At 40.3% G+C, this 21,981-nt stretch overlaps 1 protein-coding gene across 8 annotated transcripts in view; it reads left to right on the forward strand.

Moving 5' to 3' along the window:
• Nucleotides 1–21,981, forward strand: part of TUNAR (transmembrane neural differentiation associated intracellular calcium regulator) — a 165,239-nt gene that overhangs the window by 76,191 nt on the left and 67,067 nt on the right. Inside the window, exon 1 of one of the 8 annotated variants that reach the window (XM_071809614.1) lies at nucleotides 12,259–12,303. The exons of the other annotated variants lie outside the window; for them this stretch is intronic. The gene's annotated coding sequence lies outside the window, so the exon portion shown is untranslated. Of the gene's footprint in view, nucleotides 1–12,258; nucleotides 12,304–21,981 lie in introns of those variants that run through there. 8 annotated transcript variants of the gene reach the window in all.

Here is a 21,981-nt window from a genome sequence, read left to right on the forward strand (position 1 = left end):
CAGTAGCCGGTCTGAGTAGGGCAACCACCTTACAAACCACTCTCCACGAGCGGTTTTGACCTCAAGAGTTGGTTACTCCTCGGTATTACTTGCAGAGAAGCAGAAGTGCAGGAAAGCAGAGTATGAAAAATATAGATGAAAAAAGATGAAGAGGAAGAGAAAAAAAAATAAAAGAAAAAGATGAGGGATAACAAAATGGAGCAGTAAAAGAAGCAGAATGGAGAAAGAGTCATTGGGGTGTGGCTGGAATAATGTTTATTTAATTTCATGGCCTCCACAGATAAGCATTTTTGGATGAGGTAATTTATGCAGGGTGGAATCCCGGGTCTCTGTTAATACAGGTGCTGGTATCTGTTTCTATGGTTACAGTTGCAAAGCACAGCCCTCTTCTTTTAAGTTGTTTGTAAGTATATGAAACTGTGATCTTGGGAACAGAAATTTCCTGCACTTGGTACTTCCCTGAGGTAATACCTTTCCTTTAATAACTGTTTTGAAAGCAAGTTTTAGAAAGACAGTTCTGCTGTTTTGACAGGAATGGAGGAAAGTATGATTTTCTTACCTGCTGAGAAGGTGCACGTGTCATAAATGAGATCTAATGCAGAGAAACAAGAAGGTGTGATAGGATGTTTACTCATTTGCTGAATACTCAGTGTACCTCCTTTACCCAGGAGTATTTCTCAGTCAAAATCCTCTGGCCTCACTCTTGCTTACTGTCATTCCCATCCATTCCAAAGTGAGGTACCATGGTCTATCTGTGCTGTTCACTTTCATCCAAGTGATGCTGTGGTGACATGCTAGGTACATTAATCTGAAAATTTTGTTCTCAGATTTTGAGAGAAAAGGAACCATAAAATGTACACATTAATAGAACTGGTGACAAAGTGATGAAAGGCTCAGCGAACTGCTAGCATGTCAGAGAGTGTTCGGAGAACTACACATTTTTTTTCCCCAAATAATTAGTGTCCTATATTTTAGATTAATATGCTTTCCTGTCCCATAACTTTTTCCAAATTAAATTGGCTTCCAAAAGAAAATCTAATCCTTTTCAAAAACCTTCTCTGACTTAGAAGTCAGTCACTGAATTTCTGGCTTTTGGGTTAGGCAATTCGCCAACAAGCACACAAGCTGCAACAACATTTTCTCTCTAAATTGAATTTGAGTGGAAAATGAAAAATGTCAGCACACTGAGGCAACTCAGTAGTGGGGTTTTTTGGGGAAAACTTTTGATGGGTAAACAGTAGGGCAAACAGAAAAGGATCCAGAAGGAGGAGTAATACTGTCCAACGAATGTAAGATCTGTGCCTGGTTACCAAACCATATTTAAACATTGTATTTTTAGAACTTATCTGTGACTCCTACTCTACCTTGGTACTTCCAGAGGTTTTGAGGAGCATCTGGAATTTTAGATGCATAGAGAAATCTTAGGTTCTACCACAGAAGTCTCCCTGCACCGAGAGCTTTTGATCTTCACCTGTACAATCAGGCTCTCTGAGGACTTTGGCATATCATTGCTGGGTAGATGAGGTAACAAGAACACAATGAGGGAACTTCAACTCTGCTCTCTTTTGTAGAGAGAAGATTGGAGCCCAGTAATTTAAGAAAAAAATTTCTTAAGAAAAGCTTTCTTTTTCTTAAAACTCTGAGAACAATTGCAAAGTATATAATTTTATGTGGTATTTGCCAGTTGTGCTACCAGCTCAGTTCGGTGGAACTGTAAGAAGAAAAGGAGAAGTAATTTTAGAGGCAGGTTCATTTTCCTGGCTGCCAGAGACAGTCTTTGGGACTTTGAAAATATTCTTTATCATCCCGCTTTCTTTTCTGTTCTTCATCATGAAATGGGAGGGGAAAAAACACACAACTTCTTTTCTTGTCCTTTGTCTGTTTTGTTATATATTTTGGAAGTTCTGTGCACATTGGCTTCTCTTACTCATGTGTGTATACAGCATGTAGCGTACTGGGATCATCATCTATGTATATCTGGAAGTACTTCCAAGAATATCGATTTACTACCAAGTTCAATAATAGAAATTTGCACTTGTTAACAAATACCACCTATATTTAATTTCTGTTTCTTAAAAACTTTCAAAGTGTGTTGTAAATAAGCTGCAATGAAAACAAACTGAATTATTATAGTCTGGATTCCCTTCAGAGTGATTTCTGGAATGCAGGAAATAAATTATAGTGTATTGAAAAAAACAGCTGCTTCTATTTGGGTAAAATATATCATGATTTAATGAAGACAGCCATCTGCTTCTGACTAAAATCCTAATTAAGCAATATATGAATCAGAACAAAATTACGTATAAAGCAATTAGTATCTTATAAGTGTTGCCAAAAATGTATAGCAGCCAGTATGTGAAAAGTTTATTTAAATATGGCTAGCTTTCGTCATATTTTAATGTACTGAGATGGCTATAAAGCTTCTGTTGCCAGTAGCTGATACCACAACAATGTCTCCATGGTAGAATTTAGATTTTATAACAGAAACTAAAGCGTTGTATTGAGAACTGTTATGTCCATCATGTTCTAAACTTATTAGTTTTGTTGTTATTGATTTTTTTCCCCATTTGTTGCTCAGCATCACAGTTAATGAATTATGCTGCAATTCAGATGTGGAAAATATAACCCTGCAAATCTTACAGGTAAGCTGGACAAACTGAACAGGCCGCATCTCTGCAAAAAGCTTCCTTGAACACTTCAGCAGTTCTGTGCAAAGTCAGATTTGTGAAGCTGACACTCAATTAAAAAGGGAAACCTCCTCATTTAGCCTTTGTGGTATGTCTCAGGCCTGCTTACGCAACTGTGCAAAAGGGCACAGAAAGCTGGTTGAAGGGATCTTAAAACTGAAAATGGGGCTCGGTGTAACATATGGATCCCCATCTCTGAGAAGACAAACTTTATACTCCATACAGCCTGGACACTGATGCCTAAACTACAGGGAAGCTTTGACAAATTATAATTGGTCCTGTACGCTTAATAGACTTCAAGGGAAATGCACCTTTTCCTGGGCAAATGTGAAGAACATGGGTCCAGTGTGGACCCAGAAGCAGCAGCTGAGGACACGTGCAACCCCAGCTGCATTGCTGGGCTGTTCATGTTCCAGGGCTTCACCTCCAGGAGCATGAGGCTTGCAGGGAAATGACAGGAAAAGTGAGGAGGTGGAATGGGCGGGGAACAATCACATGATCTTGCTCAGTGAGATAGAGGAGGTCCTTGTGCATCACTTAGTGAACGTAAAAAACAGGGTAAGCAGCACTACTATGTATTGGCAACACTCTATGCTGTTTGTGTCAAAATGCTTCCTTCCACATCTATGACTTTTTTTTTTTCTTTCTTTCAGTGCTTTCAATAACTAGTAAAAGATAATATGCAAAACAAACTACAGCTTGCGTGGCATGGGTATAAAATTTAATATCCATGAGAACTCTGTCTCACCTTTGAGCTGAATTAACTGTCTGGGTCAAACAAAAATGCAGTAGTTATTATACTAGGGAAATTAGGTAGTCTGCTCACAGATCAGCTCCTTGACTTTTTTCAGAGCCTTCAAAGAGGACGTAGCCAGACTCAGACCATGAGACACACACTTCCCCTGCTATTTCCCAGTGTTTCTCGGGTGGAAGAGAGACTTTTCTTGGAGATTCAGACCTATTGTAGCAGAGTTTTATCCTGCTACTGTCTGTAGAGCCTCTGGCTTGCTGTGGCGTAACTAGGTGTATGTGGGTGATCCCACCCAGGACAGCCTCACACACAGGCTGCCTTAGACTGACAAAAACCAGCCCCAAACGCGAGGTGCCCCAATCAGCTACCAGCCAAGACTGGGTGTGATGAGGGATCATGGCACACACCACACATCCTCTATCTTTGTTGTCAAAAGTACCTCATGTATGACTCAAACCAAAAGGACTTTAAAATCACATTTTGTCATCGTTGTTCCTTGCTTATCTCCAGGAACTCTCCTGTTTTTATTCACCCTGAGCAAGAAAACAGCTTTTTCATTTAAGTCCCTGAATAAGGTGTTCCAGCGCTGTGCTGAGCTGGGCTACAAACACTGCAGGAAAGTGTTTTTCAAGCTGGACATGAAGCTGTTTTTTCCCCTAATACTCTTCAAATTAAACTTCGTAGCTGTATGTCGGCTCTCTCATTTCACACCTAGGCCATGCAACAGCAGCTCTTTGAGGTGAAATCCTCTGAAAGAAGAACTGAATAGATAACCCTTAAGGATGTTCTTCTGTTGTCTCTAGAACAGCAGCAGTTGCAACAAATCTAGAAGTTTCTCGGCTAGGATGGCTGTACTGGCTAGACTCCCATCCTCTGGCCTGCAAGCAGCTGTTCAGCTCTGTATGGGAGTTTTACACTGCTGTCTTTAGGTATTCAGCCACAGTGTAGTTCTGAAGAGCAGAGTTAGCCACATCACATTGCCCATACAGGTGCTGGAGAGAAGCTGCTGCTTGTGGGGGAACAGTTTGGAAGGCCAAAGGGAGAAGCTGAAGATGGCCATGCATGTTTCCTCTTTCCCATTAGTGATTTTGCTCCTTTATTTCTTCCATTCAGATGATCTATTCTGCTGCTTCAGGTAACCAGAATTTCTTTAAGGGCTTTTTTCCACCTTTCTAGTCCTCAAATTAGGCACTCTTGTGAATCACTAGGTGGATGTAGCCAATACAGCTGCAGTCTTCACTTGTGCAGTCCAAAGTCCCTAGCTACACTGAAACTAATGTATTTTCTAAAAAAGTGAGACTCAGCATTAGACTGGTATAAAATGTCAGAAAACATGATGGGGAGAGGTATGGTGATGAGAAACTTTTGCTACTCATAGCTGTTTCTGAGCTCTAGTGAGGAACAAAAGAAAGATAATGGAGACTTCCTTCTCTTTCCTGATGTAGTGGATACCTGTTCAGTGGTGATGCAGAAGATGAATCTTTAGGCCTGGGTATGATTAACTCCATGATAAAGCAGGTTGAAGCTTTTGTCTCAACTTCAGTAAAAAGGAAAGGCAAACCCTACAAAGGAAGCCTGTTTATGTTGTGTGCATACACTACGGACACATCTGACATGAACTTGCAGAGAGAATTTTTGGTACACACCTAGAGATATGTTTACCTAGGAAACATTAGAGTAAACCATAGAGAGCTGTTTTTATCCTACCCTTTCAGCTCTAGCTTCTGACCTCTTTCCATTATATGTGAGTAGCCTGATCTGTTGGAAAGTGTCTCTGCCCATGTCAGGGAGGTTGGAAGTAGGTGTTCTTTAAGGTCCCTTCCAACAGAAACTGTTCTATAATTCTATGACATTCCTAAGCACCTATACTCACAACCTTGGGTCTGTCACTGTTTCCTTGCTTGAATAGTCTTCATAACTGCTCTTAAACATGGTCATGGCAGCTCTGGAAAAACTGTTTAGTGATAATTACCCCATGTTGATACTTATAGAGAAGTTGGGTGAATTTCAGATATCACTTTGCAGAAATTCAGTATGTGTATGACTTTTTCTTTCTAAGTAAGTTTCAACTCGGTTACTAGGACAGTGTCTTTCTGCCATCTTGCCATGAGGTCTGGGTCTCTGGGCAGATGACTGTCCCTCTGTGTGTTCTCCTGTCTGGAAATAGAGGTGTTCTGAGGTGTTTTTTTTCAATACCCAAGGTATTTTTAAATAAAGGGGTTCAGATACGTCCATAGCAGAGCTGCAGAAATATGGGGCACCCTGGTTTGAACAGCTGAGGACCCTTTTTCTACCTCAGTGAGCCAGCTGATGGCCAGCAAGCCATCAAGGCATTCTCCTGGGACTGAAGGTACCTCCTTTGGGGGGCAGATGATGCCTGGGAATGCACTTGCCTCCTCCCAGCACCTGGAAACACTGCCACAGAGGATCTTGTGCCTGCCACAAGTCTCTCTGCCAGGGCACAGAGCCTGCCTCCTCAGATTGTGCTGAAGTTTGGAGAGGAGCCTTGTGAGTGCCTTCTCCCTGGCCCTTGCTCCTCAGGAGAGGTGCTGGCTCTGGCCAGGACTGTACTTGTCTGGTTCCTGTCCCCTTGCCATGCCAGGCCTGCCAGGCTTCAGGCTTCCCTCTGGCTCTGCCTTCCCTCAGCAAGGCCATGCCTCCACCTGCTCCCACCTCCCTCACTTCTGCCACACGCCTCCCCTTTGGGTGAAAGGCTGCCATGATGTACTGGCAAGTCTGCAGATGTCTAGCGGTCAAATTTTGCTACAGGGACATCTTATTTGATAGGGATTGGATAAGGTTTGCTTAAGGATAAGCCTGGAGGACAGTACAGTTGCCTCCTCATAATTCGCTACTGACAAATGCCTTTTGTCTCCTCTTTCTTGGGCATCAGGGAGGACTTTATGCCAAGAGGTTTCTCAGGTTTAGAATGTTGTGGACTTTGCGTTTTGGTCAAGCCTGTCAATAGTGTCACCATGTAGTCATCAGATATTGAGCTGCTCTGTGGTGGTACTGAGACACACAAGAGTTGATGCAATAATTTCTTTGTTAGTGTTAACAGTGGGCTTGAAACAAAAAGTAGAGCTCCTGACCTGAAAAGCCTGTTCTGCACAACAGGAGAACCAAGCAGTGTCCTAAATAGAGCAGTAGCAAGACCTGATGTGGCTATTTCTCTGAGCACAATTAGTCCTCAGTTCCTGCAGCTGCTGCTGAGACTGGTTTCAGGGGAGTGATGTGAGGAGACAGGGTGGGTGCTGATGGCTGGACAGGAGCTGTAACTTGGGCAGGTCTGGGATCTTGGAGAAGAGAAGCGGTTGAGGCAAAGGACAGCATTGCTGACAAAGGCCAGAGATGCTGGGGCACATGGTGGGAGCTTGTGGTAGCAGTCAGCTGTCTGTGAAAGCCATGACAAGAATTTTAAACTTTATGCTTTAAAGTTCAAGATTTTTATTTTTTTCCCTTATTCTCCTAATAGCATTTCTCTGAGAGTATGCTCTATTTTCAGTGGGACTACTGGCAGGTATTGCTTCAGGCAAAACCTAACCCTCATAGCTGAGGTTTTACATAAATGATTTCTACACTTGAACTTGTACAGATTAGTGATTATTCCAGTTCCTACTTGAATGTGTTGTGGTTAGATTACTTCTGCTGTGAACAGTATTTAAAAATAACAGGATTTAAAATTGGATTTAGTAGCCACTTTCAGTATGTTTCTTTTGAAGGAGATATCTTCATATGTGTAAGTCTTCTTTTATTTGCAAATGATCAAAAGGATTTTGAGACATGAAAACTAGGTTAAATTTAATATCCCTTTGTGCAGCTCAAAATACAAGGAAATGTATATTTATTGGGCTATCTTACCTGCCTTTTGTTGCACTGATTGATAATTTCTGCCTGATATCAATAGAAAAGTCTTGCAATTATGGTGTCAGTTTGCCTGTGAAAGCAGGTCTGGCTTCAGCACTCAAGACAGAAAGAGGATGCCCATGTGTCACTTTTGACATTTTCTCAGAAGTATTGCTGCCTCACTAGCTCACCTATTAAGCATGGTGAATTGCATTTCTTCTCATTGATTACTAGCTTTCCTGTGCAGCTGAAAGCATTGCCAGCTATTCCCTGACATGATGTAAAATCAGTTGAACACTTTGGCAGGTACATTGTGTTAAAAAACTGTATCTTTAAAATGCTATTAAGTGGGTGTTATTAATGTTCGGTTTCTTTCATCTTATCCCTGGGCTGGCAATACCTGCATTTTAATATTTTTATATGCATCAAAGCAGATGTATCTCTACACCAATATTCTTATATATTGTAATGAAACAGTTTTGAACAGAGCAATCTTAAATAATATTGAAAAGGGTTTGTTTAAGGGGTGATTTTATTTATCACTGTCAGAATCTTTTAAACTGCATGGAGGGCCTTTTTTGGCAATGGTACCATAACTTCGAACATCTTTCCTCACCAAGTTTTTGTCCCTGAATACCCTAAGGGTTACATATGCCCTTGTCAAAGATGGCATGGTTATTATTCACTCACATACTGCCAGTGGTGTTCAGGGGCAGTAATGTTCTTGTAGTGATCCATGTTATTAGATCTCAGTGGTCTGACAACAGTTTCCTAAATGCCACTTACTATACCAAAAAGGGCAAGCAAATAAACCTGTCCTGTCCCATCAGCCTCAGCACCAGCTCACATGTTTCCTTCCTGGGACACCTGAGGCATGAAATCTTCAGGGCTATTCCCAATTTGTCTAACTTTTAAATAAAAACAGGTATTTATGGAGAAAATACTTTGGATGCCCATATCTGTGCATGGGAGTTCTGCTTGGGATGCAGTTTGTGAGGGACACCTGCTCAACCAGGCCAGAAATTCCCTTCTGTAGAGCATTTGGGCCGCTCGCTGCGTGGTGGCTGGTTGATTCTGGTGGGTCCGTGGACACGTTAGTTTCCTCCTGCGATGAGCTTTGCGGAGATGGAAGCTGGTTGGCCCCGTCCAGGTGGTTGGAGATCGCAAGGCGGTCTATGTAGAAAAGGGCCGGGTGCCCTCTCTTGGCCATCTTCACAATAGCAGCCAAAACCAGGACTTCAAAATAGCATCTAGGGAATGAAGCAAAGTAATGGAGGGGGGCTTCAAGATTTGTAACCATATTAAGAGAAATGTTTATTTAAGTGCAGAACCAGGAGCTGAAGATCCTAGTCTAAACCCACAGTGTCTCTCTAGGTTTGGGTGAGGAAACTAACTTCTTGGTCTCTATTAGTGCATCCTAACAGCACAAGTAATGAACCTCTGTACGATTCTTTAGGTACTGATAACAGCTACAAATGAAAGAGTCAGAGTTCCTCAACCTGGTCTCTTATTATGGACTTTCCTGTTTGTCTCATGCCATTTATCACAGCAGTCTTTTGTCTTGTAATTTACATTTTGATGAAACACTGTAGATATGATTATTTGAACAGGATGGCATTTGAGTGTTAGCTGTGGGGTTGAGGCACACATGTGCCTGCATGCTGATGCCAGCATTTTAGCAAGGCTTATTGGAGATCTCCATAAAATTTCTAAGGTTATTCAGTTTATCAGCAATCCAAACTACCAGTTCAGGAACCACAGTATGGTAATCTTCTGCTAGAAAAGTTTATTCTGATATTGAACAGTGGTTTCTCTATGTGCAAGATAAATGATCATTGAAACAGTGTTTAACATATGAATAAAAATAGGCTGGTTAAGTCAATAGAACATTTGATCAGACTTTTATTAGTCAGATAACAATGTATGTGTTAACTAGCAAATGGACAGTTTAGTGAAGGAGACTTCATCTACAGAAAGTCCTTGTTATCCTAATAAAAGAAGGCTTTTCACAAAGGATTTAAAATATTTATGTGCCTGATAGAAAAGTGTAATAATAATCTTATTTATGCTGAAGACCAAACTAGCTATTGACTGTAACGGAGCTCTGGTGGTTTGTAACTATCAAGGATCTATCCCTCATCCTTTTTCTGAAATAGACTTCTTAGCAATTTACTGGGAACATGCACTACAGCTAAACTGGGTCTGAGCACTGAAGTTGCACCCTGTTGCTGTTCCAGACAACCTCCAGGGGTAAGAAGACAAGACTGTTAAGTAGGAAACACAATGTTAGGAGCTGAATGTGCACACTCCTCTTCCAACTCTGCTAGGGGCTTGCTATGCAGCTTTAAAAATCTTGCTAAACTTCCTAACTAATGGAGCTGTTATCTGAAAATTACAAACTGTCACAGGCATATTTTAGCATCTGTAGGTAAGCAGTGGTTTCTGAAGTACTCTCAAATCCCTAGTGGAAAGACACTATTTGGAGGTTTGTTACTGGTTTGCTGTGGCATTGTTAAAGATACAGCAGTTGCCGTTACAGGGTAGACATCCCTTACTGGTGGGATGATGCTTGCATCTGCATGGGTACATCCCACATTAAGTCTTTGACCTTAGGTAAAACTCTTTGCTGCCCAGAGTTAGGGATGGAGCTAAGCACTTCAGTGCACATGAATCTTTTGAAGAAGTCTATGACTTTGGGTGAATTTCCCCAGACTGAGAAAGCAGAAGGATTTAAAACAAGCGTCATGCTCAACAGAATATATTTGGAGGCAGAGAGTGAACTACCAGTCTGGGGCAGCCATGTGAAAGAGGACAGAGTAGAAAGGCCACAGTGATAAAGGGTTAACTCACAGCTGAGGTATCTGAAGGGTCCTGGGAAGAGTGGCCGGCCACGAGTCAGAATCAGTTGCAATGCTTCACTTTTAGTGGGCGAATCTTTGACGTCCTTTTTGGTGCAAGAGGCTCATCAGATCTTGTTGGAAACCAATCCTTGTTCCTACTAATTAAAATCAGAATGCATTCAATACTGAAATGCAATATAGAATTGACTTGCATTCTTCTACTTGAGTTGGCAAGTCATAACAGCCCTACGTGAAATGGGACTGCAATGTGCTCTCACAGCCTATGTACAGTGTTCATTGATCAGAGAAACATTTCTTGAGCTGCATGATAAAAAAAACATTCCTAAAAACCTTGGTACCCCAAACAGACTGTGCAGACTGTCCACCCAGGGCACCTACTGTCATCTTGTATGGAGGTGTTTAGGTTATGAACAGTGGGAGACACAGTGTCAAATTTTTGTGTGTTTTTTAAATCAATTAACAAAAGCAGGAACAACATTTGAACAGCAACCCATGTTTCCAAAGGCAGGCACTTTTGAGGCACAGAGTTGACATGCCTCAAGGCTATACCTCATTAGTTTACTTATGTTGCAGATATATATATATGTATACGTATATATATATCTGGGAATGGAGAAGGTGTTTTACATACAAATAAAAGATGTGGGTGGAGGAGGGAAGAGGTCTGAATTATTAATTTTCCTGCCCTGCAGCTTGTGTAATCATGCGTGCAGTGACCAAGCGAATGTAAAATACCATAAGCAAGGTTTGGAGCGGGTATAAATTAGTACAGCCCTGTTGAAGTTGACAAATGTCCTGTGCAGCTTCTGTGAAGGGTTAGACCTGCTTTATATTCACTACTGTGAATGATTGTAAAGAACAATCAGATCTGAGGTCTCAGGCCTTGTTTATACCTGCTAAATAGCCATAGGAAAGCAGGGGAGAATGATCTGAAAGTAAAGGTCTTCAAATATTGTTTTGAGATATACAGGTTTCTAGACACGTATATAGGTAACTGGACTTCATTGAAGCAGGTAGATGTCAGCTGGCTGCTCTTGGAGAGGATGGAAAATTGGAGGTACAGACAAATTCCTGTTCCAAGTCATTAATTGGCTCCGGTTTTTGATACTTCATAAGCAATCTAGATTGGCAAAAAACTCTTAGTCTATGTGACAGTGACATGAGTCAGTAAACAATGCAAGTGCTAGGAAAATACCACATGAAAAAACGAACACAGTTTCTGAGTAATTAATTGCTCAGCACTGGTAAAGCAATGTAACCATTTATTAAAACAGACAAGGTTTTGTATGTGATTCACAGCTGAATTGCCTGCTAATTAAGAAAGAGCTAATGCTCATTTAGATAATAGTCTTGTCAATATTTGTGGACAAAAAGAAGAAAAAGTTTATTAACTGGAAAAAAAAAAAAATGGGATGGTTGATTTCTGGATATTGAAATCTGAAAATGGCCGAGCTTGAGAGATATTATTACTAAATGATACCAGATGCTTCCTGTTGAGTGTTTATGTTCTATTAGACACCTGCCAGGACACCTTCCTTTCATCACTCATCATTATCATTGATTATGGTTTTATTGTGTATTTGATAATGTACTCAAGGGAACACTTAAATATACTGTGGGGGAGTAATGATGATGGGAATAAAAATATTATCGTATTTTTTTGTTTGTTTACATGTCAGTGAGATACTGTCTGGGCCCCAGGTGGGGTGGTTTGGGCTATGTCCAGTAAAGAGCTGGGGTCTCACAGAACAGATTCAGAGTAGTTTTCCTGGGGAGACATGGTAATCCAAAATGAAAGACAGAAATGGGAGCTCCCAGAAGTAACTGTAAGTGCAGGGATATTCTGAAACCTACCCTGATTTCCAGCACCAATGGCTCCATCATCATAGATTTCATGAGCCAGTACCTTGATTTGGTTATTTAAAAAAAAAAAAAACAAACTATCAGTATTGGTTCTTTCCATTTACATGACCAATAGTGATGTCTGTGCCATCACCACCTTAAAGGATTACCTAGAGGTTGCAGCATTTTCCTGGAAAGTGGGAGACTCAGATCTGCCATTCTCAGCCTTCCAAAAACTTCTGTTTCAGACTTGTGTCGTACAGATCGAATGCCTGGGCTTTGCAAGAAATGAATATGAGTTCTTCAGGTCAAACAGGTAAATTGCACGTTGTGAGGCCAATATCACCTTGATCGCAGGTGTCAGACAGAAAACTATGTAGCTCTTTTTCTGACACACTCCTGCAGTCTCCTCTGGCAAAGCTTTCTTTTTTTCTCCATGCCAGAAAGGTTTACACATTTTTTCTATAGACCTTGGGGGTAAGCTTTTGCATATCTAATCTTGGAGATCAGTAGTGTAAACTTCATCTTCTGAGTGAATCACTGAGATTCACTTTATAGTCAATGTAGAGGAACAGGACTCTCTTGAGTGAAGTCTGTCTTATTGCATTGTAAAGCAGATGTACAAAATAGATTGGGTGAATCCTGCCTAAAAATACTCATTTCTTTCCTCTAGACAGCTTAAGGCAACTATTATAGCTCAAGACAGGCTTCTAGAGAGAGGTGTGCATACCACTGACGTCCTTATAAAATAAGTCCCTCTGTAGAGTTCAATGTCTCCCTCAACTGAAAGTCAGTCAAGGGGTTAATACAGGGTGAGAAATAGACACTGCTCCCTGTCTCCCTCAGCGTCTCTGTTGCAGATTACTTTCAGGTTTACAGGAATTATGCATAGTTGTAATCAGCAAAAAAAAGTAAACTCCAAATGAAAGGAAATAAACTAGTTGCTGAAAAGTTGTGGCAAAGAAGAGACTTAAACAAGCTTCACTTCAAACACTGGAACATGCTGACTATATCATCAAAATGTTATGAATATACGTGCTGATAGAGAGATTTCAGTCCTGAATTCCTACTACGACATAGCTTTAGGTTGTTTTTCTTCAGGTCTAGGTAGCTTTTCAAGACTGAAACTGTTCTATATTCAGATAGAAAAACAAACAACTCACTGAAATAACTCATGTGCCTAATCCAGTCTTTACAATGTAGTTCTAATAAAAATAACGTGACCGAAAACCCAGCCTGTGCTGTTATCAGTTGGACTTTTTGGAAGCTGAATATGTATATCACAATTTTCATTTTCATGTCCTTTCTGATGAATGCATATGTCATCACCTATTGCCATTACGGAAGCTGTCAACAATCTCTATGTAAAGTAGCACATTATTAAGGAGATTTATCAGATAACAATCCATAGGTAATGTGTGGATAGCCCATTGGTGAGAAGTCACTATTTGCCAAGCTCATTCCAATAAACACTCATTCTTTTGGTTTTGTTTGCAATGCCCAAGCTGAGAAATGCAATTTTCACCTGATTGTTTATTTTGCAACTCTATACTAATTGAGGAGGGATAAGTGTCTTTTGGTGAGGATTGTAAACACTTCTGAATTCAGAGATGGAGTCTGCTTGTCTGACTGCACTAGATGATGTTTGATTGCTAGTGCTGATGAATATGAGAGTTTAACTGATGACCCTAGAATGAGGAAAAAGGAGGTAATTTGCTGAAGGGGCTTAATACTGACATATTGAAGAGAGAGTCCTTAGAATGAATTCAGACACTCCTTTTTGTCAGGACCATCTATTGACATTTATTATAATTTCAGAAAAACATGTCTTTAAATGTTTTAATGGATTTTGTCCTGAATAGTACCTAGGTAAACACTATTGTGACATCCCAGATCTTGCCAGGGAAAATCTATTATCTGAAGCCAAGAAGAGTTGATGATGACGATATGATTCTTCATAATGGTAAAGATTAGCAGGCACAGGTTTACAAAGACTGTGGGGACATAGTCCAGGCTCATAGATAGTCCACTGAGTTAGACCTCCTGGTATTCAAGTCTCTTTTGTCAACCTATACATGGTCACATTTATGTTAGATTTTAAAGTTCTTTAGATCTTGTTATGTCTCTGTATAGAGACAGTACATATGCAAGAAAGTCTGGTAAAACTAACAGAACATAGAAGTCTGTGGCTTCACACGTTCTGAAATTTGCTTTGAATTAGGGACATGAACATGCATCAAACTTATGGTAGCAAAATTCATCAAATTCCTTCACACTTTATTCAGTGTGAGAACAAAACTTTACTAAGGGTTTGAGATTCACCTGGGCTCTGTCTCAACCTTCGCATCCCATCAGGTTCATCAAAGCTTTTAGGAAATACAGCAGCATTTAGATGAAAAGAGAGCTAGGTCTGCAGGATAATACCGAATTTTGATCTTGTTCCGTTTTGCAACCTAGAACTCTTTTTAAAGCAAAGTACAGTGACTTCTAGGAGAAAAAGTGTGATTGTAGATGGTTTAAAGTAGAACCTCTAGAGAGGAAAAATAATATTTCATTTAATTCCCTCAAGTTCTTAAAATCTTCTGGAAACTGACAAATCTTTCATTAACAGGGTAAGTAGGAAGCCAGTATTAAACTAGAAATGTCACGACAGCATCAGATTCCTTGTCTTTTGAGGAATCTCAGAGCTTTTACCTACGCTATGGCTTAACCCTTTAGATGAGGTGATAATGACTCTGAAAGGCATGAATATTTTTATTTTTGATACCAAGAAATTCTCTCTCCCTTTCATTGCTAAGTTAAAAATAAAGACAAGGAAAACTGGCCAAGCAATTCTCTCTCTCCCCCTAAATCACTTTGATGTTTGTTGTTCCAAACAGGCTTATTTCCCAGTTTTACCTGGCTGTTTGGTAGGCTGGTAAAGAGATGAAGGATGCTTAAAAAATTATTTCTGCAGAATGAAACTCAAAGAGAGAATACTGAAAATAAATTTTAGGCTGTTTCTTCTTGGATTCCTGAACTTCTGTCTGTTCAGTCAAGGTATTTGGACAGCTGTCCAAGCAAACTCTTTCTTAGAGGCCATTTACCCACAGTGCAGGGACCACTCTGCCAGGGTCACCTCACTTCATGTTCATCCCAACAGTTTCCTTGTACCTTACTGAAGCTCAAATCTCTGTATAGACTCCCTATAACTATTTGTCTCACCTTTATGCCTTAGGCTGTGTTTGTTCAGCAAAGCTCCTCCATACTATTTTACTTCTGGCTCTTCCTCTTGTACTTTCTGGTTCTCCATGTCCCTTGGCTGCTTTCTGGGCTGCCCTGCTTCTGCCTGAACCTCTACTACTTGGCTGTATGACATGTCCTGATGTTCACAACTGGGACCTCAACACTGTCTTTCTATGCTGGTATCAACAGCTGACATTGGATTTTAGATTTTACCAATTTCTAAGCTTTGATCTGTTTCTGGAGATAATACTCCAGCCTCCTGGTGATTTAGAAAGACAACATTAAAATTTCTTACATGTAATCCATCTTCACGACCATGAAAATAAGTTTCAAGTCCAACTCTATAGCAGAGGCCAAATTCTACCAGTGTAGATGCAGGAGAAGTTACTAAGCAATCTCATGTATTGGATGCTTACTGGGTGATATATTCACCTTTATTGTGGTGGACAAGAGCAGAAAGTAGGCTGGCACTGAATTTACCTATTAAATATTTACAGTCATTACAATAAATGAATAGCTTCTGAATCCTGGAACCTTGTTAATACTGGCACTGAAATAGCAGGCACAAGCGTTACTTGGCATTGGTTGGAGATATCATCCGGGGCTACTGTCCTCACCAGAGACAGCTGTTCTGAGATGCCGAAATAGTAACTCTAGGATGCTGAAGAACTACGGTGATGGCTGTATGCAGCTGGGAAAAAACTGCTATCAGACTTCATTAGAAGATGTAATGGCACCCCAAAAATCTTCAAAGTGTCTTGAAAGCCCCATATGAAATAAAATGGGAAGTCTGAAATTCCTTATTTAAGGTGTAAGACGTCAATCAGTGGAGCACTCTAGCAGCATGGACACCAATGGGCAAGAAGGCAAGAGAAGTGGCAAAGGAGATGCCAGTTACCAAAAACCATTGCCTCACTGGACAAATGAAAATCTGAAAGCTATTGATCTAGATAGTCAATCACAGTGTCCTAGATGAGAAGTGAAATGCCAATGTTTTTTTCCTCTGTGCAGTGTCACCATGGACAGAAGGCAAGATTTGGGTGCCTTGTGTCACTCCAGTACGCTTGATGCAGGTCTGAGAGCAGAGCCTGGCTGCTGCTCAACCACTTCTCTGCTTTCCTACTTCTCTTGCTGCCAGATGGAGCTTTTTTCTTTCATGAAACCTACTGAACACCCCCCTTCAGTGCAATGGCCTTCAGGAAAAGGCTGAATTTCAGGCTTATGGTCAAAGAAATGTCTTCATTTTCTCATCATTTTCTGCACTGAGTGACCGAGGGCAGTAAACATCTGGCAAAACTCCTGCCATCTTTCTTTTTCAAAGTACTAGCTGGCGGTGTCCTCAATCACAACCTTTTAGAGACAAATGCCCAAAGCATAATAAACAGGCTGAAATTGTAATACTACTGTTGTCACACAGTTTACAAGTTCTTAGTTGAGCTGTTTTTGCTTTGCTGGCTGCTTTCTGTTCTGCATAGCAGCATGTAATTAAAATATTCATATGTATATTGCAACCCATTTTGGGCTGAATCCTGTTAGATGCTGAGCAAAATTTGGTAGTGCTGAGAGATCTCAGCTGCAGAGGAAGTGAGAGGAGACTCTGAGTAGTCTGAGTTGCCCAGCATCTGGTAGAGTGCCTTAACATTGATTTGTTCTTATGTTAGGATAAAACTGTCAAGGAACAGGGAAGCAGTTTAGGGCTCAATTAACAAACAGCCTTTAAAAAATGTATTTCACTTTCTGCCTTAGGCCTTGCCTTAGGGCTAGCCCTGTTTGCAGAGCTAAGACTAAAAGAGCAAAACTGCTTATATACATAATATCCTGTAAACAGTCATCCTGTCTATAATATGGGCGATTCAAAACATCTCAGTGTCACGGACATCTCTGGAAATGGAGTCAATCAGGCTGGTATTGGATCAAGTTATTCACTAGAATATATAAGATAGATTTGTTTGTTTGTTTGTTTGCTTGCTTGCTTTTTTAAGTTTTTGTAGTATTTGAAAGAGAGTAAAGTTAAATAGTATCTTTTGGATTTGGACATAAAGTTGACTGGGCTGAGGGAGTCATATAGCTCACATCTATGGTAAAAGGAGACTATTGCTTTGTCCTGGGCATGGAGAAATTGTGGTACAGAGATGAGAGATCTCCTGCTGCTGGAACATAGTTTAGATACAACTATTAATTATGACAGTGGTCACTTTTTTCCTCTTCCACTTCACAAAGGTCCAGAGGACCAATTCTATACCTATGGGTAGCTTTGACTAACTCACTTGTGTAATTTTACAAAAGGTTAGATTATGACAAAGAAGAATGTTTTTGGAGAAGTGCTTTTGGAGAAGCAGTGGAAGTCATCTCTGCAGAATGATGGTGACTGGGGCCATGGTCCTGTGATTCACCTTCTAGGAGGAATCAGTGCTCCTCTCCCAATCTGCAAATCATCCAGGAGACTGGGGAATTGAGACTCTTCAATGCATTGCCATCGTTGTACTCCTTTAATGGGCTCAACTGCTAATACCACCTTTGGCTGAATTTTCTGAAATTTTGCAGGGATCTTTGTGCTGAAGTTAAAGCTAAATCAGTAAAAGGGCAAGAAACCCATTCGCCTGCTTTATCTTGCTAAGTTTATTTCTGATTATCTGACTTTATGAGATCTTTTTGCCTCTCTTTCCATTCAAGACAGATTCCGCTGGTATCAAGAGAGAATAAAACCTTCCAGAGAAAAGTGATTCGTTGTGAGTTTGCATTCATTTTCTCTATACAGTTTCCCTAAGTCATTATGACAGTACTGAAATAGGAGATCTACTTAACATTTATATTTATTGTTTTCATTTTGGAGACTAGAGAAGAGCATGTCTGATCATCCACTTTGTTCCCTTTGGAGAAAGGTACAGTGAGATATTTCCAAATGAAGCTGATTCAAGGTTTCTTAGCACTGTAAGGAAAACTGAATTTTGCTGCCCCAAAGATGGAGCTTGGGGCCACACCTGCCATGGGGAAGAATGGGATAAGCAGAAAGGATATGCAAGAAGATGTTGCACAGTGAGAGGATGACCCCTGGGGAACCAGCCTCGTTGTTTCTGCTTCTGCAGGATGAACAGGGTGCAGGGCTGACCTTTGGGAAGGAGTCACATCACCTTATCAAGAGAAGCCACAAGAGCCAGCCCATGGGGCGTTTATACAAGCTACCATAATTTCAAGCAACCCAACCACTCGGCCTCTAAGAAATACAATAATATCATTGCATTCCCTTTTTCTGAATGAGAGATGCTCTGCTGAACTTATATGAGAGGCACAGCATGGGATGCAGGCTGAGGAACGGCAGATGTTCCTGTGCTGCTCTCCGTCATTTCACTGAGATATTCATGTTCAAGTCTACAACAGAAGGAGCTGATCTAAGGATGATGGTAAAAGACAAAAATGTTCAACTAGGCTCTTACAAAGATTTGACAATTTTATTTCTTTTTTAAGTTGTATCTCAACTGCATATGTCAAGGCTTAAAAAATAAGGCTGATACATTATTTTTCTAAATCCTAAGAGTCCCTTTGAAGGTCAGTTGATCAGAAGCTCATGAATAACATCCAAGTTTTATGGAAGGTTGATGAATGACTATAAACAAACACAAGGTCTCTTAAAACTATCCAAGTGGTAGTAGCTGATCTAAGTAGATAATATAATGGCTAGTATGAGTGACAAATTCTTAAACCAAACTTCTTTGCAATCATACAGTGGTTTTGATATTCATTCTTGCTGGCGAATTGAAACTGCAGTTGTTATCTAGATTATGTAAATTCAGTTTTGCTCTAGAAATTCCATTTCATTTTTTAAGATGTGTGATAGGCAAAAAATACTAGAGTATTTAAGATTTCCCCTTGAAAAACCATTCAGATTTTAAAGAGAAATCACAATTATATATTACTGTCAGTTAAAGATGGATAGTAATTTTTTTGTCTTTGCTGAGACAGGATTTTTTCCCCCAGTCCGGGATACTTCAGCGTTTTTTCTTCTATGGAAGTGAAGTCCTTGATTTTCCTATGGTTATATATTTTGCTGTGGCACCTGGTGGTGTTCTTGTTAGACATATTCATAATGTAGTTTTACGCACAGATCTAATAACAGGGCCATCGACTATTTTCTTTTTCTCAGTTCTGTGTCATTGTCTACCCCTATAATTTCATATCTTAAGCTGATAGGGCATGAAATTGTCTACCAGTTTTCTTGCGCAGTGCCTGGTCGGCCTGAAATCAAGTGAGATCTCTCAGTATTATGTTCATCATAATTAGCCGTTCATGTTGCATCAGCAGGAACAACTGTTCTGGATTTGTGCAGAACTTTCAAATGCTCTCATTTCATGGACCCATTTCAGTTATAGACTAGTTACCTTATATTTTGCTAACCATGCAGAGATGTTGCATATCTTTATCTGTGATGCCTTTTTCAGCTCTGCCTATATTATCTGCTTCATTCATTTACCTCCTTTCCTCTACCCTTCTATTCTGCTCTGCATGTTCATTTATCCCCTTCTCAAGCAAATGACTCACAACTTTTTGTGGTTAATTCCACAAAGTCCCACCTGACAGCCTTTGTTCAGCTTTTGTGCCTGTTTGCCTGGATCTTGTGCAATTGGACTGGGTTTAGTGGAGTTGCTTGTGGTATACATTAGGACAGAATTGGTCAGTTAAGTTAATAAAATCTCCCCAAATCACTGCAGGTTGAGGAAAGGAGTGGTTGAAAACGAGGTTATTTCTAGTTCAGATCAGAAATATATCAATGACATCTCCCCTGGTGCCTTGATATTTCCAAATACTGTCTCATTTAGAAACCAGAATGGCAAAGACACTTGCAAATGAGAGTGAGGCTCATAAAGGAAAGAATCGTTGTGACATTTCAGCTCCTCAGGAGATGATGGCTGCTGAGTGTGTGTGGAAGGATGACCTTACAGTCAAAAAGCACAGTTTGTAATCATAGCCTGTGATCCTTTTCTACCTGCACCACAAATTTCTTGTGAATCACTTAAATTCTCCAAATCTCAGTGCCTGTAGCAATGCAACTTCTTTATCTTGCAAAGGAAATTCTGAGGCACAACTTTGGTCCTCTTGCAAAGCAATATAGTATATGTTTATACTTCCTCCGCCCCCCCCCCTTCTTCTTTTCCTTTCCTTTTCTTTCTCTTCCTATGCAGGATATTTGCACTCATGACCCCTCTTTCATCCACCTCATGTTCCAGTCATTTATCAATATAAACAATCTCTGAGTTGGCAATATTTCTTGTGGGGCCGCCGCACTATCTTCAGCTTCTCTGCAATTAATATTCTGTCCTGTCATTTAAGTCCAGCCTTGTGTTCCTAATGTCAGGCAGGCTTTGTTTAATATGACCAGCAAGGTAGCATATGTTTCTAAGTTGAGTCCCACTGCCATTTCTGGAGGTATCTCCCATTAATCAAGAAGGCTACTTTGTCGTAGTGCAGCTAACGTTATCAGCAAACTTTAAGTACAAAGGTGGAATAATAATGACTGCTGTTTCACTAAATGGAGGTAACACAGATGAATAGCTTCCCTTATGGTTTGTAATATTAGTCTTTCAGAACATTGACTGATTTGTTTCTATTACCAAGAAAGCTTTTGTCTTATGAAAACGACTTAAGACCACAGGTCAATGTTTTTCATGTCACATCTCCCTAAGAAGTACATTGCTTCATTATACTTCGTATTCTGCCACTGCAATCTGCATGTCACTTGAATTTATTTGTCATGATACCACTGCCAGGCTGCCATTAAATTGTTAACGGATATTCAGGAAATGTTGTTGCAATAACCTTTAGAGGGAGACATATGGAAATGGACTATATCTGTTAATTAACTTTTTGATATGCAAACCTTCAGAAGTGTAATGCCTGATATGGATCAGTACACATGAGCAGAATGTTTAGAGTGATGATGACCACGTTTCTTTTCTGTGAGACAAGAGACACTCCAAGTTTGAATTACCTATCTATCTATTCAAAACAGGAGACTAAAATGTTTAAGAACAAAAATGAAGTACATAGAAAGACCGCAATAAGTCTCACTTTTCTCCATCCACACTAGTCTCCAAAAACAAAATGTCTTGTGATGCCTGTCTGTCTCTGTTTAAAAATTGCAGCTCACAGAAAATGAACAGGCAGTATAAGAGACATATAGGAAAGAAAAACTTGTTGAACAGTTTGAGAACCCATGGGAGAAGCTCCTGAGGTGTTAAGGTAAACTGAACCAGAGATACCAGGTCTTAGAAACGTCACTCTCCCCTTTGGAGTAGGAACTGTCAGAGAAGAGGTCACTAGCTCTGAGCTAACAAGCTGTGATGGTTCCCAGGCATGTCCTGGGAGTCAAAAATAGGACTGCAGGCAGATACACTGAATTTAGGAAGGATTAAGCTTCCCTGCTTCAGAGACTATGATCTCTAACAAGATCAATATATCAAGGGATATTTAGAATATTAATTGTTTGTACTTCAGGGCTGCTCAGACCTTCTGAAGCCACAGTTCTTAATATTGATCCCATCCTGACACAAATACTTGAAGATGGCATAACACAGCACTGCTGTAGGAAGACGCTTGCTGATTTTTTGCTTGGTAAGGTTTAATCTGCACCGTTTCCCTGATGTGGTTTGTTGTGGAGCTGCACAAATTCTTGTGGCAGCATAAAGTAGCATAGGAATGTGCTGGAATTTTTGGAGGTGGCAGAAGGGAGGATCTGTATGTAACAAAACAGGTTTGGAGTTACAGTGGGAGCATT

Source organism: Patagioenas fasciata, chromosome 5 (assembly GCF_037038585.1).
Source record: "Patagioenas fasciata isolate bPatFas1 chromosome 5, bPatFas1.hap1, whole genome shotgun sequence".
Lineage (NCBI taxonomy): Eukaryota > Metazoa > Chordata > Aves > Columbiformes > Columbidae > Patagioenas > Patagioenas fasciata.